Below are 5811 nucleotides of genomic sequence, written 5' to 3'. Positions count from 1 at the left end.
TTAGGCTTCCATATAGTTCTGCATCAATGGGGGTGTTCTATGTCACAAGAATATACTGAGACATCTCAAATGCCCCTCTGTTGAGTTCCTTTCCCCAGTTTAAGTATGGACTTCATCTCTTGTCCATACCAACAATGAACACCACCTCAGGCCAGATGGTCGCTTACTTTTCATCCATAAATGACAGAAGGATAAGCAAGCATACACACACAACACACAGGAACAAATATGCCACACACAAACACACACACAGATATACAAAAACTCACACAGGATTTTTTTCTACTATATCTAAGTGAAAACCTGGTGCTAACACTTCCTTCTATATCAAATTTTCCTAGTGATTTTAATAGTGTACTGTGACCCAGAGTAGAGCTTCCCAGCAGAACTGAACTATTGAGCTCAAAAGGCTGCAGGCCTGGAGGGATGCAGTGACAGAAACTGAAGAGAATTTTGTTTTCCTAGACTCCAATTTAGAAGAACCATCCCATTGCTTGCTTTGGATTTAAGAAGATATAGTCTGTTTAATGATCATTGGTGTTATTGCAGCTGTTAAAATCAGAGCTGGGGGCCTGGCATTCCTAACAACTAGGGTCTACCACCCATCCTCAATATGCTAATTTAAAAGGCCATTGATAGAGAAAAGCAGAGATGTATTCAATGGGGTTATATTGAGAAAGGGTTAATGGCCCCTTCATCTTCATTGGGTTTTAACCAGCTCAATGCCAGTGTCATTCTCCCCTGGTCCATGGTAGTCAAGAAAACTAGACAAGCCTAACAGCTACTGGGGAGGAAATAAAGGATCTGGATATCCCCTGAAGCCTCACTCCCAGAGAATCATCACATTAGACTTGTCCAGTAGTTTTCTGGATTTTTTTTTTCTAGTAGTGATGAGATGGGAGACAGAGACATACAGATCTCTGGAAGCTGGTCAGTTAGTCTAGCTTATTTGGCAAAGTTCTAAGAAACTCTGTCTCAAACATAAATGGAAGATGTCTGATGAATGACATCTGAGACTGTCCATTTCATTGGCCCATCTCTCAGAAACCATACCATCATTACCTAGGGATCCTACATAAGACTCATCCAACTTCTGCACACTTTGGCTGCAGATTAATGATCTGCTGATGAGGCATCAAGGATGGATGGAACCTTTAAAGTCTAAGAAATCCACATTTTAAGATCATAGTGAGTCAGGCTAAGGCACTCAGAACAAAGCTGAAGAAAGAGACATTAACATTAGCTTGCAGGTTGAGCATATCATTTGCCTCACCCTACTTTAGGTACATTTTGGGTAAAATGTTTTATCATAGTAAAGAAAAGGCATTTGTGATCTGCCTGCCCCATCATATCTGAGGTGCTCTAGCCCACATCTCTCTTTTTAGAAGCATGTATTTGATATGTTTATTTTAGGCATTGCTTATATGCTTTTACATACAATGCTGTTTTTAATTCCCATTTTAACTTCACAGGGCTTTTGCTAGTGCACACATCTTACTGTAGAAAGATATGCATTGCCTTTGGGAAGTTTGCCTTCCCAAAGCCAAACTTCTGCAGTTATTTGGATTAAATCCAGATCTTCTGGCTCCTTGAACAGAATTACACTGAAAATGGACATGCTCAGGAACTCTACTTATTATTACTAATTTGCTCATAATCAGATAAGTTTTTTATTTTATTTTATGTTTTTCTAAATTATTTTGAGTGTGATCTTTGGAGCATCAAATGCAGAATATAGAACTTAAATATAAAGTATAATGTAATTAGATTTTGTATGCTTTTGAATTATAGCAAAACAGTTTATTGAAATAAGGGAACTCCATTTTTATATAGAATACAAACATATAGAATTTAGAGATCTTATAAAAATAACATTTTATCAAATGATTTTTCCAAAATAAAATTTATTTTAAATATCAGAAAAAAGTAATGAAATATTAATAGTGTCACTCTAGTTATATATATGATTATATATAAAATAGTTCACTTTAAAAAATAGTTCACGTTACATATTGGAGACGCTAATTACATGAACACAGTGAAAATTTTTCCTATGGACAAAGAAATTTACTCTTGAATGTTGATAATATGTATTCTCATATCTGGATATATTATATACATGAATCTTAATATTTTTGAGATTTTAAATATTATATTTTAATTTAAGGTCTACTTTTAACATTTATTTAGGAAATTTTCATATATAAATACTGTATTTACATAACTTCCCCCTCCTTCATCTCTCTCCAGCTCCTCTTGTGTCCCCCTCCCCTATTCCTTCCAAATTCATAGCCTTCAATTATACATTTTCATATGTAATGTATAAATTTATGAATACAACTGCTTTGTTCATTTAGTGTTGCTCATGTGTATATGTTAAGTAGCCTACATAATTTACCTTAGTGCAATACTTCTAAACCTTCACAGTGTCTATTTTCCTTTGAGACATGGTTTCATGTAGCCAAGGCTGATCTCCAAATTCCCTATCTACTAGAGTATAACCTTGAATTTCTGATCCTTCTGCCTCTACCCCCTAAGTGTTCTGATTACAGACACACACTGTAAGCTCCAATTCAAAGAACTGTGCTTTAGAATTACTACATGCTGAAATCTGTGTGCAAGAGCAGAACCAAATATTTATAAATCTGGCCCTTTTGAAGACCACCTAGGCACTTTACTGGCACAGTTCCACTTTCAAGGTCTTCCTTGTAATCAACCACAGCAGAGTAGCAACTAGTATGGAAAGACAAGATGGAACCCAGAGTCAAGATGCACTGCATTTAGACATTTGGGAAGAAGTCATTTTAAACACTCAAAATCACATTGCAGAGAACTGCTCCCACATATTTACTTGTCTCTGCCCAAGAGCTCTAGTCCCAACCTCCTTTCTGAGGTTCAAGCCCAGAAAGAGTGATTCCCCACCCTGGCTTTGCCTCCAGATTTATTGTCCTGAGGAACTTTCACACTGGAAGCTCTGAATCCCACTCTCAAACTCTTGACTGAGAATATCATGCAGTCTGCTCCTCTATCTCTCTCTTTTTTATATTAATTACAGTTTATTCACTTTGTAGTCCAGCTGTAGCCCCCTCTCTCATTCCCTCCCAATTCCACCATCCCTCCCTCATCTCCCCCCATGACCCTTTCTAAGTCCACTGATAGGGGAGGTCCTCCTCCCCTTCCATCTGACTCTAGCTTATCAGGTCTCATCAGGACTGGCTGCATTGTCCTCCTCTGTGGCCTGGCAAGGCTAATACCCCTCCTCTGCTACCCCTCCTCTGCATCTCTTCAAGCTCTTCTGGTGAAGCTGATGCAACCAGCTTTGCCTCTGAGCTGGCATTTGTGAACCACTAGCCTATATTGCATGCCTGCCAATTTACATGATTTTGATGCTTCTGCCTAGCCATTGTAGAGAAAAAGGGCAGCAGCTTTGTCCAGGGAACAGACCATATTTGCAGCAAACACTGTGATCAGTGCTGATCACAGCTTTTACCTTTAGGTCTTTGGTCCATCTTAATTGTTGTATGTAGTATTTATTAGATATATTTCACCTCACTGTGATAAATGACCCAACAGAAGCAACTTAAGAGAGCAAAGACTTGTTTCGGCTTGCAGTTTCTGAGGGCCACAGCTGATCCTGGCAGCAAAGGCAAAATGGCAGCAAAGCATAGTATAGTGACTCTCTCTCTGAAGAAGTGGGAGCATATGGCAGCAGCTAGTTCACCTGGCAGTGAACTAGGAGACAAAGAGAGAAGGAGCAGCTGAGATAGTATACCTCCAAGGGCCCATCCTCCATGACCTAGCTCCTTCCTGCTAGGTCTGGTCTCCTAGACTATACAGAGCCTACCAAAACAGTAACACCAATCAGGAGCAAGCATTGAAAATAAGAACCAGCAAGGGACAGTTCAGATTCAAATAACAATGAGTTATAAGGGATGGGCCCAATAGCATTTTTAACATGAGGATATTGTGCTTTCTTAGCAATATTTACCATTTTCCACTAAGTGTTCTTGGTGCCATTGTCAAAAATATAACAAAAAAAAAGGTATATGAAGGTAAATTTTTTTTCATGAACCAAAAATAAGTGATCTTTATTCTTGGGATGCAAGGACAGGTTAACACATGAAAAGTAAGAAATGTGATACACTCCATTCACAGAATGAAGGACAATCCCTACGTAGTCTTCTCAGTAGATTCAGAAACATTCGGCAAGATTCTATATGCTTTCATTATAAAAGCTCCCAACAAAGTAGATCTAGGAATGAGCCTGAACACATACCACACTACACCACACAACACGCATGGACACTCACACACTCACACCACACACCACACCATACCACACAACACAGATAGACACTCTCGCACACATGCCATACCATACACAGCATGCCATACATACATACACACACACCACATACACATACACTCACACACACATCACATTTCTCTCTCTCTCACACACACACAGGTTTATAACAATAAATCATAAATTTAAGAAAATGTTCATATTCTATGTGAAAACTTATGATGGCTATTTTTAATAGCAAAAATTATACCAAATTACAAAAGAGCCCAGGTGGTTAAATCAATCTTTTTTTAATGATTTTTTTAATGATTTTTTATTAATTACACTTTATTTACTTTGTATCTTCCCCTGTAGTTCCCTCCCTCCTCCCCTCCTGATTCCTTCCTCCTCCTATATTTCTGAGCATTTGATTCCACCCCACTGATCTATGTGTCTACTTTCACTCCAGTAACACACGGTTTCCTTTCAGTAATTCTGTAGTATGTTCCGAACTTGCAATACAAACGGGGGCGGGGGGGTATGAGGAGGCTCAGTGGGTAAAGGTGCTTGCCACCAGCCTGAAAATCTGAGTTCAGTTCCCGAACATCAGATGATGGAAGGAGAGAACCTATTCTGCAGGTTGTGCTCTGAGCTTCATGTGCGCACAATGGCACATGCACACACACACACACACACACACACACACACGGGGGGGAGAGAGAGAGAGAGAGACAGAGAGAGAGAGAGAAAATATTTAAATTTTTTTAATTGAGCCATCCATTTCCATTATTTTTCAAGATTATTTTGGCTATTTGGAGTTCCTTGAAATTCAAAATAAAGTGGTGGGTGATTTTCTATTTATTTAAAAAAATCACTAAAACTATGGTATTTATTCTCTTAAATTCACTTTCCTAGCTGTGTTAGTTCACTTATCTCTTGCTCTGATAAACATTATGAACAAAAGTAATTTGGGGAGGAAAGGGTTTATTTCAGTTTACGGTTTATAATCCACAAAGGGAAGTCAAATCAGGAACTCAAGCAGGGCAGGAACCTGGAGGCAGGTATTGAAGCAGAGGTTCTAAAGAAAGGCTGCTTATTGGCTTGCTCCCTATAGCTTGCTCAGTTTGCTCTCATATACCACTCCTGGACCACCAGCCCAGAAGTGGCAACACCCACAGTGGCCTGAGCTCTTCTACATCAAACATCAATCAAGAAAATGCCTCAGAGGCCAGTCTGATTGAGCCTCTTTTTCAACTGGACTTCTTCCCTCCACCCAAGTGACTATAAGTGGACAAAAACTAACCAGCACATATGCTAAAATGTAAAATAAAGTTGGCACATGTTGATAGAACACTATGGGCGATGACATACATGAATACAGTGTGTGATTTGTAAATCAATGTAGTTATAGCTTTTCTGCTGAGCATGGTTGAAAGTAGGAGGAATGTAATCTGCACTTGGGAAAGTAAGAAAGGAGGCTTGGTGCAAACTCAAGGACCTCCGGTCTGGATAGTGAGACACTGTCT

Source organism: Meriones unguiculatus, chromosome X (genome assembly GCF_030254825.1).
Source record: "Meriones unguiculatus strain TT.TT164.6M chromosome X, Bangor_MerUng_6.1, whole genome shotgun sequence".
Lineage (NCBI taxonomy): Eukaryota > Metazoa > Chordata > Mammalia > Rodentia > Muridae > Meriones > Meriones unguiculatus.
This window is presented reverse-complemented; position numbering follows the sequence as displayed.